At 42.9% G+C, this 13,103-nt stretch overlaps 1 protein-coding gene across 4 annotated transcripts in view; it reads right to left on the reverse strand.

Annotated features, from left to right (window-relative positions):
* The window catches only part of SATB1 (SATB homeobox 1), a 102,632-nt gene that overhangs the window by 54,452 nt on the left and 35,077 nt on the right, over positions 1-13,103 (reverse strand). The window lies entirely within an intron of this gene.

The following is a 13,103-nucleotide window of genomic DNA, read 5'->3' on the forward strand; positions in this document are numbered from 1 at the left end:
TTCTTGTTTTTAATCCACGGAGGACCGACACCTTTTTGCTTCACACTTTAGCCTAAAGCTGCGACTTCCTCAAAGTCGTTAAGCAGATCATCAAATGCTTATTTCAGTAGAAAGCTGCAGCCCACTGAGACTGCTATAAAGCGATCACACCCACAGACTTTGCTCCAGCATGTATGGGAAACGCCATCTATTCCTGGGCTGACAACTGTCCACCCGTCCCAATAAATCCAAACACTTGGAGATGACTTTCTGATCGCAGTTCATAAATAAATGCCACTTTGTGGTCTGGTGCCTAAATCTCCATCCTTGCAAGTCCCAGGATGGCCCAGGGACCAGCATCATCTGGAAACTTACTAGCAGTGCAGAAGGTTGGGCCCTAAGCTAGGCCAGGGCAATCAGCATCTACAGCTTAATCAGATCCCCAGGAGGGTTGCAGGCACATTAAAGTTTGGGAAACGCCCCTTACACTGTTTACTCAGTATTTGGGTTTCAATCGCAGGTAAATTAACACTGTTCCACGGCTGACTGACCACATTTAAGAAGAAACAAACTATTCACAAGGATCTTCTATCAGAAGAAAAAAAAGCATGCTGCCATCTTATTGCTAGCTTCATATAAAGTTTGGGTTTTGAATTTCAAACTAAGTGTAACAGTTTTAAATCTATGCATTTCACGGTGGATTGTTTCTTGAGGACACCACAAACAAAGAAAACAGCCTATTCCGTCACTGCTCTTCATCCTGCATCTAACGAAAAGCTTGGAAAACAGAATCACCAGTTTAACACAGAAAAATGAAGAAAGACGATGATTTTGACGTATGGCTGGGTATGTTTTTTTCTTTTTTCTTTTTTAACTCATTTTCAACATGGAAAAGTACTTTCTTCCCTGCCAGTCTTGGTCCTGGTCATTTCAGGGACTTGGTCTGCAACACTCATATTCTCTAGTAGTGGCTAAACCAATTTCTCCATTGAGCTGCAGAACTAATTCGACTCTGCAGCACCAATCTGTTCTTCTATGTGGAGAAACATGAAAACTTACCTTTCAGGCTTCAGCTGGTCCATGACAAACAATTTACAGAAGGCAACTGTTTGGGAGGTGAGACACAACCAGAAAAGCCAGTTTGGGAACAAAAGTATCTTTCACACCATTAGCTTCTTTCAGCTACTTCTAATGTAGAGCCCTTTTGGTTATCACCGATTCTCCTGACACCTCTCATCAGCGCTAATTTCCTAACATGCACCCATTCTCGTAGCACGTAAATCTCGGGGATCTTTGAAGCACTTCCAGTGAAGGATAAGCTGGAGTTACATTATCGATGTAAAACACGGCTATTCTAAGAGCCACAATGACATTTTTTTTGACACTTTCTACTTGATAGTCATTTTCACATTCTATTTCTCTAAAAAGACATTCTTAATGTGCTCATGATACTCTGCCATTAATTCAGACTAAGAGTGTCCCTCCGTCCAGGGTACAAAAAGATACTTAGCAAGGGTGCCAAAACCAGAGCCAGGAATCTGCCTGATCCAGTTAACAACCCATCAGCTTCAATCACACTTACTCTATTGTTAATGACGGATCAATAAAGTCAACGGTAATAAAACTACGGAGATGGCTGATGGACCGCAGTGATTCTGCAAACGGGCGAGAGCCCATGTGCTTCTACTTTGGTCCAATTTTTAAAAAACTATTACTCTTCAATTTAGACATGCTGGGAGATTCTTAAATGTTAAGGTGATAGTACATGCAAATTTTGCATTAGCTTATTCTTAATTTTTAGAAAGGTATGAAATACTGAAATTTTGCTGAGGTTTCTGACAAACAAGTCCAGGCTACTCGATTTTGTTGATAGTTCTGTGCGTGAGATTTGCTCTGGGCTGCACACCTACTATCTGACTGGCTGGTACTAGAGACAAGAAGTGTTTGTTAAGACACAGCCTTTGCCACAAGAAGTTTACCCTCAGTTAGGAAGAGACATGTACACAGATCATTTCCATTTAATGTTATTCAGTAGACCCACAGAGGATAATACATGAGGGGGGGGGGTGCGGAGAAAAATATATAATGTGTGGGGAAAAAGAAAAAAAAATCTGAAATATTCTCATAAAAGTAGAGCCCATATGTAACAGTACTATGGAGCTCATTATTATCCATATGTGGAAAATAATATCCATATGTGCATGGTCATCAAAGCTTCCCCCTGCCCCCGTTTAACCCTAAATTGGTATGCGCTGTCCTTAAGTGACTTTCTGGATGCTTTCTACTCCGTCAAGTGATGCGTGCTCAGGGAAACTCTGATTAATGTAAATATTAGCCTAAGCGAGACATAAATCAAAAGGCTAATCCACAGGTTATGAAGCAGGCCAGAGCAACTTTCTAGATTCTCTTTCTGTGCTTTTAGGGGGCTGGGAAATAGCCTGTAATTCAGGTAACTTGGGGTCACCTCTATTTTTATTGGAACAATATGCAATGATCTGTACAACTAGATGCAGTCAGCCACTACATGAGACTTTTTTTTTTCTCCTTGTGGTGAAGTCTCTATTGAAGGCTTAGGCATGGCATCTGACTAGCTCTATGAGTTCCAAGGTAGGGAAGAGAGACCTCAGAAAATTGTGAGGCACGTGGTATTTGAAAGATCACATTTAGCTATGTATTTCAAATTTGGACATAAACACCTATTGCTTTGATAATACAAAGAACAGAGTCAAGATGATAATATTTTCCTACGGGGTGAGGAGGGAAAGAGGGCAGGCAGGCAAAGAGCCACATTTCTAAGGAGAGAGGCTTGGGATGCTTCTGTCATTCACAAGGAGACCCTGATGCAGAAAGATCACTAACTGAAAAGATGGCTCACTGACTTGTGAGTCCATACAGGTCTGGGGCTCTGTATTTCTCTCCAGCCCAAACGCCTGGCACAAATTACATACACACGACACGTTCAGCTGGTAAAGAATCCGCCTGCAATGCAGGAGACCTGGGTTCCATCCCTGGGTTGGGAAGATCCCCTGGAGAAGGGAAAGGCTACCCACTCCAGGATTCTGGCCTGGAGAATTCCATGCACTGTATAGTCCGTGGGGTTGCAAAGAGTCAGACACGACTGAGCGACTTTCACTTTTCACATGTTCGTTGGATGAAGCAGAATCAAGTAAACCCACTTGCAAGTTCAAGGTGTGCTGAATTAGTCAACGACTAGGACCATCCCCCATGCTTAATGGGAATGACAGTAGAAACCGCCTCATGGGGCTGTTCTGAGAATCCATTAATTCATTCTGCAAACAACTATGGAACCCCTACTATGTGTCTGCCCCTGGACTAGTTCGCTGGAAAAAGAGCTTGAAGAGGTGTTTGGACAGACAATGAATAACATGATGAGTGTGGCGCGATCAGCACAGAGCCTGTACCGCACCGAGCACGGGGTCAGGAGAAGTTAGTCCCTGTGACGCCCCTCCGCCTCCCTTCACACTGGCTTTCATTACAGGATCACATTTCAGATCAGTCCAGAGACTATGCTTTAAATAACTCAAGTCTTAGACACAATTTTCAAACGAAGCATTTTTAAGTCAGAGAAATTTTCTTATGGAGAACACACAAGATACAAATTAATGATCCAATGACCAGTCGGATCAAAGGGTAACCAGAGAAAACCTCAATGGAAAGGGGCATTTCCACTGGAACGGTTTCAATACTCCAATCTGGTGGTACCTTCTGAAGCTGGCCTGCAGGTACCATGTGGCAGACGACACCAGAAAGACACACAGCGCTCCTCTGACATGCCGGCTCCATGCCCTCTCCCATCTAGCTACCGCGGCTCAGCTAGGGGCCAACTTCAGTGGGAAGTGCTGAAAGGCCCTTCCTGACAGCCCAAGCGTGCCTTTCTTGGGCACCGTGCTGGTCTTGTCAAGCCGTTTCTCTTCTCTGGGCAGTGAGCCTCTGGGCTTACCTCCGTATAGCCTGGACCCATCAGAGGGCTGGGCATATCCACGCGGATCAATAAAGGGTCACTGACATGGGTCATCTCTGCAGGCTACCAGAAAGCCATCCTGTTTTCTTAAAGGTCAAAGGTTATGGCAGCTTCATTATCAGAGGAATCTTTTCAATCCATCACTTCTGGTTATCCAGCTCCCACCCAGAGCTCTTGGAACTGTTGGCTCTTGAATCTGCAAGAGATCCTGCCCCAGGCTTTTGAAGCTACATCCACACAGATGTCTCGGAAGTCACAGAGCTTTGGGGCTTGCCTTCTCCCAGATCGCCTATACCAATCAATAGGAGAGATCGCCCTCTCCCTGTCTCTTTCACAAAGATCTGTATGTGACTTGCCTGGCAAGTCCCATTTGGTGGCCAGCCTGCATAAAGCATCCATGTTCAGAGACGAAAATAACCAGGCTGATCAAACTCCTTTGGTTTAAATCCCAAGTTCAAACGCTACACAGACCCAGAAGAGGCTCTGGCTTCCAGTGTCAGGAAATACAGTTTGGGAGTCGGCAGAAATTGGCTGTGGGTCTCCTAACCCCAGTGTGACACAATATTCTCATCCTAGGAGCCAAGTTGTAAGCTTTTCTAAGATCCACAAAGCACATGTCTGCACTCCATGAGGAGCTCCGGCTCTTTCTGAGAGTCTGCTCGAGTTCCGATCTGAAAGAATGCCATCTTCACAGAAACCCGGGTTCTCTAGAATGATACCATCTGCCACAGGCTGAGCTTCCTTTTCAGCCAAATACATTATTTATAACCTTTCTAATTGTGAAAAGGTAAGGGTGGAATTTTTCTACCGCCTGGCTTCGATATGGTTAGAACATTCTGAACCTTTGCTCTCAAAGACTGCCGGCCTCTGAATTTGAAAAACAAAAAGCAACCCCCAAACCCACAAGGAATTGGTGGAGGTCACACACATTTCCAAAATATTCTATCCTTTCAACGCCCTGCTAGATAGGACATACACTGGGGGTATGCATTTATAACACATTTAGAAACCGAAAGAAGAAAAGCTTTTTCTCCTTGGTCACCTGATAGCCAAGGGAAGAGGTTTGGGAAGAGGTGAGACCTCCTGGAATAAAAGAAAAAAAAGGTTCACCAACTGGGGAAAGACAGTGATCTGATTACCCTTAAAATTGCTTTGTTGTGCCTTTAACAACAACAAAAAAACCCAGCCCCAAACAATGCTAATCAGGTTATTCAATCATTTAAACCAGAACTGTTCATGCTTTTCTGCCAAATCAACCAACCACAGCAAAATCTGTTATCTGTGATTGCTCAGCTTCCAGTCAAAGAAACACTTAACCCCCACTATACCAAAAGTTTTCCAAAACACCATGCTCACTGGAAAGAAAACGTCCTGACCGAGCTGAAGGGTAACTGGAGGGCTGGACCCTAAACCTGCATATTAGAATATAACCAACTCCAGTCTTTACTGGGAGCCAGCAGCTCCCTAGCATTCATGTGAGCTGCAGCCAGGCTTCCCCTGCACAATTTTTTTTTTTTTTTTTAAACAGGATGGTGATATCATGATCAAAACTTACTAAAGCCTTGAGGATGGTGTAACCAAGGTGGGAGGAGGGAGCCAGAGCCTCTCCAAAATGGTAGGTCCCCACATTTAAAGCTTCCAGGCTCCATCAGCAGAGAGGGCAAAAGCTACAGCATCTTATTTACACAATTATCTAAATACGATTAAACAGCTGATGGACAAATATTAAACTGGAAAATGTATAGTCATTTCAGCTTAATGTAATCCTCTTTCTGTAAACACCCAAGATGATTTTTTTCAACCAGAACAGTCCTGACATCTCATAAGCCTAAGGGTGAATAGCAAGAGATTGTTTTTGATAGTTATAAATATTCAAAAGACATGCAGACCATCTGCTTTCATAATACAGGTAAAGCAAGACTGAAATGGGGACTGCTGTATAAAAATGATTCTTTTAACAAAGTCTTCCTCTCCTCGAAAACTATAAAGACAGATGTCAAAAACTGTTTACACAGAGCAATCAGGAGCGTGCAAAATGTAATATTCCTTTTACACTCAGTGCTTGCTAAAGAGATTTTTTTTTCCCCTTTTTCTTCCCATCTGTGTGTTGCAACACATTTCTACAAGTTAAAAACATTTTTTTTCAAACAGAGATCTCATGAATACCCAAAAACATGCTATCTGGTTTCTGAATGCTAATTAATTTCAACTAAGGAATCTGAATATCTTCTTCTGTAGAAAGGAATGTATGTTTTGAATCGCAATACTCTAGAGACAGCAAGGGAACTCATCTGGCACAGGTTTAATTCCGTAAGGCGATTGTTCCTGGTTCTCACCTTGTCGGTTAATATATATCTGGCCCATCCATGTCTTAAATGAAAGCACATCACTGCTAATGTCTCTGGCATAAAGTTTAAAATAATTGTTTTCTGAAATTAATGTCTGTGCGTGTAAAACGCATATGCGGAAACCTTTAACCTCGCAGGTGCCGCAGAGCAAGGCTTTAGGAAGCTTCGCAGTTAATTCTCAGGCCTAGAACACTAATCTTGACAGTAACCTTTTTATGTATTGTATTAATGGCACAGAGACATTAAGCACCTTTTTATAATTTTCAATAAAATGAGCATTTACTGAACAATCTGTCAAACTGCTGGCTCTCTCTCCCCTTACATTTTTATTTTTTGAGAAGTGTGTAACTTCACAAGCCCGGACGGCCCTCCACTTTCTCCAGGTCCTGTCTGCCTGCGGCCTGAATTTTCACAGGTTTTTCGAGGCCTGTGGGAAACTTAAAAAGGTCAAACTTGAACTTCAGATCAAATGACCTCAACTCCATACTCAGACACTGTTTTCACAGGGATTCTCAGTCAGCGGGGTTCTCTTTTCATCCCAAAGGACATCAAATACTACCAACAAGTTCTAAAAGGCATCGCAGGAGGCAGGGCCGGGGGTCAATCCGCCGAAAAGGCTCAGGTAGCCCCGTCTGCTGCTGGGGGAGGAGAAGGTGAGTTCTGGACTGGGCTGCAGTTCACGGGGAAGCCAACGGCAGGGTTTCTAAGGGTCCAGTTTGGTTTGTGATGTTAGCTGATGTTCCCCCAAATCCTTCCCTCTGGATCCTCTTCTGCTTTGTAAGCTATGCTCTTAGGAGATACAACTGGGGAATGGCCGGCATCCCCATTTGCGGAGAAGAGGCTGCTGCTGCTGCTAAGTCACGTCAGCCATGTCCGACCCTGTGCGACCCCATAGACGGCAGCCCACCAGGCTCCCCCGTCCCTGGGATTCTGCGGGCAAGAACACTGGAGTGGGCTGCCAAGTCCTTCTCCAGAGAAGAGACTAATCACTTCTAAATCTGACTTAAACTCCAGGTGTCAGTGACGGCTCTTGCCGTCTCGACCAATCCTGGTGCCTGAAAGCGGCCCCTTCCCACAAAGCCAAAGGCAGAAACTGGCTCCAAAGCCCCAGAGGAATACAAAAGGAAGTATCGCGAGAACGCGCGCAACTCTGTCTCAGTGTTCTCACCGCAGTTCCTAAAGACGAAAATGTCATCGTTTCAAAGCACGGAAATCTTACTTAATGATTTAAATGGGCAATTCATAATTTTTAAAGGAAATGCTGGTTCACAGTTCATATGACTTTTCTACATAATTAAAGTAATTTTACATAAGGCCCAGATGATATCTTTTGACCAAATTCTCCATGCTTTTTGTGTAAGTATCCATCTAGATCTTTCTTACTGAGCTCAAACCTTCTTACTCAAATGAACTGAATATGTTGGCAAAGAGCTTAGATTAGAAAATACTTGTTAAAAAGTGTATTATTACAAAAGGGCCTTTAGTACTTCAAATTAATTGCACAGAGAGGCTTAGGTTTGTCCATCTGCAGGCTGAAGGGAAGTGGACTGGATAATCTGCAAGGCCCCTTCTCGCAGCCTGGAGACTCCAGGAGACCTCTATGTATTCCCAGACGCAGGTCTTACAGGGTCTCCTCCGGCGACTGGAGACGATGCAGCTGTAACACGCATCATCCGTCCACTGTGCGGACACGCACAGGCACGGCTTCATTTCTGAGGAACGTTGAAGTCCCTTGGGATCTTGCTTAATAATGTGATTATTAAAAATATACTATTATTAAACACTATGCTACTCCAAATAGAATTTTCTCAAGTTTTCCATTAGATAAATCTAAATCTAACGAGTCTTATTTGATTTTACAGTGAAAATTATTTCCCAAGATTCTAACTCTTGAGCACCTGGGATGCTTGCTTCTTTTTTCTCTGATGGCCCTTATGTGGTTAAATCTCCCATTCTCTGTGATGAGTAAAATGTCTTGAATCTGTACTTAGAAATAGACACCCAATTTGTATTAAATTCCAGAGGTCCTAAATACAGCATTTTGAAAAACTTTAAGCCCCAGAGTGAAAATAAGAACTAAACTAGCTTGTGCAATCCATTTTTCCAGAGTAAATACTAGAATGAAGTTCTATAACACTTTACAGATTTTTATATTTCTTGCTTCATTGTATGAATGCTATTAGCTTTTTAAGCCACAATACCTAAAAAGTGGGGAGAAAAGTTAAGTCTGGTTTTCAGCTTTCCACAGGGCCAAGAACTTTCCTTGGGAGTCTCATGAATCCAACGGAAGATCTTCCCACATACAAACTCCCCCAAAGAGGCTTGGAACTACAGGGTCTGTACAAACCCTTGGGAGCAGGGCCCATGGGTCTGACTCAGATCTGATCCAATATTTCACAGGAAAGTGAGGGCTAAGTCATGGCCTTGGTTTCTGTGTTTTATGAGTTGTTAGCCAAGATCTCTCATGTCTACTAAAGAAAAATAAACCAATGTCACCTCTGGATGAGGTCATAGAGAAAAATCAAATTAATCTAGGTCATCTCTATCAACATTATGAAAAAGCTTCACCATTTAGGAAAATGCCAGATCCTGGTAATCACCTCTTTAGGAATTATGATGAAGTGGTAAAAATGTGCTGGACAGGCTGTTGGTCATGAAATAAGGAGCCCTGTCCGTCCATGGTGGGGGCGTGAGTTCCACGCCGTGCTAGCACTCCTGCAGGAGGGTGGACAAACCACCCCCGAGGCCTGCTCTGGAACGGCTGAGCACTTATCTCCACCTGCAGCTCTCTCTGAGATCCAGTGATCCTGGCCCCGCTCACAGCTGACTTTTTAAACATCACATGTTTATAGCCCTAAATGGGGTCTCCAGTGCCAAATGTGGACTCTGGAGTCTCAGCTGGGGGAGGGATGTTGTGAGCTAACACAGGGCGGTACTAAGTGCTAGCATTTCCATTTCGGCAGCACCAGCATCTTGGGCTACAAGTCACTTGATTCTGCTACTGACATCCCCCTCCTTTATACTTTCGTCAACATAAGAAACAGACAAACAAACTGACTGATAGTAAAAAAGCGTGGATCTCAAATATGAGATGATTGAGACAAAATGAAAACTATCAGTCAGGCTGAAATACATGATTATAAAAGAAACATTTTAAATGTGCACGAAGTAAGTTGTTAATGACTGCGCTTAACAGTGACGTATAATTAGGTCTTCTATAGCATTTTTTCAGATCTCTGGGTCCTGTGTACCTCCCGTGATTATTCTTCTGCTTACAAACATACAACTTTTGTACATACATTCAAGAACATCGCAATACAAGCAAAACTATGGGGCAGCTTGGAATATCAGTAGGTTTTCTTAGAGGAAAAGGCAGAAGTACATTAAGTAAACTAAAACACCAGTAAGTGTTGTAGGAAAAAATATTTCGCAAAGTAAGGTATTATAGATAAGATTACAAATAAAATACTACTAATAAACTATGGACACAGTTTATTGGTCCACAAAATAAATGTGATGAAAACTCTATGAGGTTGTTTTAGTTTCACAAATGTTCTTGAGACCCTACTGTGTGCCAGATTCCTGAGTGTGATGATGGATAAAACCAAGTCCCTTTGTGACCACTGATGGTAGTGTTTTCAGAAACCCTACTCAGTCCACCTATGATCACAGAAAACGTGGAAAGTACCACGGAGGGGGGATAAAGTGGGGTTTGGGCCTTGGATTAGGGTGCAGGGTTAAGGGCAGTTAATGTAACGCTGGGAAAAACACCCAGAGGACAGTCCCCGTGGGACAGCCTTCCCCCACTTACACCTGAAGCCTTGTCGGAACTTTAGAATGATCTCAGGACGGCACTAAAAGCGTTCCTTAGACGTGAGCATGAGTTATAACACAGCCCTTTTTTCCACAAATGGAAAGTTCTTGGTTGTTTCCATTAAAAACAATGCTTGCCTCAAAATCTTCTATGTAGCAACAAAGTCTGTGAGACCTACCAGAGTGATTTCTAAGTCTCAAGCCCCCACGTTGTAGAAAAACAAGGAATGTTATAGTGTACTTTAGAACTGAGAGCTACTCTAAATGCTTTACAAGTATTAACTCATGCAATTCTCCTAAGAGTCCTGAAAAATTGGTACTATTATCTTGCTACTTTATAGACTGAAAAAATTGAGGCATGGAGAGTCACTTGCCTGAATTTACAGGTCAGTAATGACAGAGCTCACATTCTCAACTCCTATGGAATGAATGCTCTTAGTGCACTAATTATATGATGGCAAAGAGCAGTTGCTGATGAAATATATCCCTTCCAAAGATAGTTCCATTAAGAAATAAAAAGAAAATGAGATTACACTCTGTTCTACGTTAACATAACTGAAGAGATTCACTACATTTTGGGAAATACTTCTTGTGGCGTTTCATAAAGTTAACACCTGTTCTGGTTAGCTCCACAGTTTTTTCGCTGCACAGGAATACACGCTGGATTAACAGGACAATGGGACAAGCCTAGAACAGTCTGGATGGTACCCAATGAGGAAATACTGTCTTGTCATCTAGAGAAGAATGTGATCGCAAATGGTGCTAAGAATTAAAGCTTTCATCGCTCTTAACTTTCAACACATCATCTGGTTTGCCTCCTTAACCTCTCTGAGTAAACTCAAGCAGATTAGCATTTTATGGGAAAATACTGCCATACACGGGGAGAGCTTTTTTGAAAAGGAGAAGAAAAAAGATGATGACTAAAGCAGATGAAGTTTTAGAGTAAGAATAAGAGGTGGGAAAAAGACTCTTAAAGCAAGTCGGCCACCTTCTCTAGGGTGTGGAGCTCTGCAGCCTCCTCACTGTCCACAAGGAACCAGCACCCGTAACAACACTGCATATCAGGACTCAAGACAGTCTTGTATTTCTGGAGCGCCCTCCCATAACAACACTGCATATCAGGACTCAAGACACTCTGGTATTTCTGGAGCGCCCTCCCATAACAACACTGCATATCAGGACTCAAGACACTCTGGTATTTCTGGAGCGCCCTCCCATAACAACACTGCATATCAGGACTCAAGACAGTCTGGTATTTCTGGAGCGCCCTCCCATAACAACACTGCATATCAGGACTCAAGACAGTCTGGTATTTCTGGAGCGCCCTCCCATAACAACACTGCATATCAGGACTCAAGACAGTCTGGTATTTCTGGAGCGCCCTCCCATAACAACACTGCATATCAGGACTCAAGACAGTCTGGTATTTCTGGAGCGCCCTCCCATAACAACACTGCATATCAGGACTCAAGACAGTCTGGTATTTCTGGAGCGCCCTCCCATAACAACACTGCATATCAGGACTCAAGACAGTCTGGTATTTCTGGAGCGCCCTCCCATAACAACACTGCATATCAGGACTCAAGACAGTCTGGTATTTCTGGAGCGCCCTCCCATAACAACACTGCATATCAGGACTCAAGACAGTCTGGTATTTCTGGAGCGCCCTCCCATAACAACACTGCATATCAGGACTCAAGACAGTCTGGTATTTCTGGAGCGCCCTCCCATAACAACACTGCATATCAGGACTCAAGACAGTCTGGTATTTCTGGAGCGCCCTCCCATAACAACACTGCATATCAGGACTCAAGACAGTCTGGTATTTCTGGAGCGCCCTCCCATAACAACACTGCATATCAGGACTCAAGACAGTCTGGTATTTCTGGAGCGCCCTTTGTTGCAAGGATCCCAGGGTGCTGCAGAATCACTGTGAGTTAAAACTGAAACTGAAGCACGCACAATTCCTAATAGGCACATTTTTAAAATGCTAAACAGAGCAAATAACTTTTAAGTCTAGATTTAAAAGTCCCAACAGCCTGAGCATTCCTTACTTCAACTGGCATCGAGCCGCATAGCTGGCTGAAGCGCTCTCCTGTTTCGTTCAAGGCGCCCTAATGTTTTTTTAATACCAGAGCACCTTACGATCTAGCAGTTTCCAAAGAAAAGGGGAAAAAAAACTGGGTGCACACAGTGTCTGCCGGTTTTATTCTGAATTGAGGGCTTCCTCTTTGTTGAGTTAGTTTGGGGCCCAAATCTGACATGAAATAAAGCAGGTTTAAGAAGCAAATCCAGATAAAGCCCAACTTGAAACTTAAGCAGTCATTCCAACAAAGGAGCACTTTAAAACTTGCTCTGTTTGAGTAAGTAAATCTGATTGATTAGCATGATTCTGGTTAACTCTAAAAAATTAAAAAGCAGTCAGAAAATAACATGTAACAGGCTCTCTCTCAGGCCATGGCTACACCTACGCCTTGGCAGTAGTTACTATTCTGCAAACCAGAAAAAATAAGCAAGATGCACTCATGGTAATCTTCCTTGCATTAGTGATTCTGAGGTCAAAGGAAACCTGTTCAGATCTAAAACAAAGCAAAGGTAAATACCTATTAAGTGAAGATGAAGTGCTTACACATTGTTAAAGCACTCTAAATTGGCATGGCTTAACTCTTTTAGGTTTTACTATTGTGAGAAGCCAGTGGCCATACAATATTTGAGATCAATCCATTTGAAGTTAGATGCTTTATGAAGTTTGGCTTTTTAGAAAGGTTACAGGGAACAAATATCAAGCTATAATACAACCTTCACATATCTAAACAGCTAAAAATGAACCTGAGAGATGAGACGCAAAAAGGAAAATTCATAATTTGGAGGACGCACCTATCATAGGCACTGTGGATGACATCATCAACAGAAGGGCTAGCTCACTGCCTCACTCGAAAGAAGTGCTAGAGTGAGGTAACAGCTGGTTCAGAAAAGGAGGC

This window comes from Ovis canadensis, chromosome 1 (genome assembly GCF_042477335.2).
Source record: "Ovis canadensis isolate MfBH-ARS-UI-01 breed Bighorn chromosome 1, ARS-UI_OviCan_v2, whole genome shotgun sequence".
Lineage (NCBI taxonomy): Eukaryota > Metazoa > Chordata > Mammalia > Artiodactyla > Bovidae > Ovis > Ovis canadensis.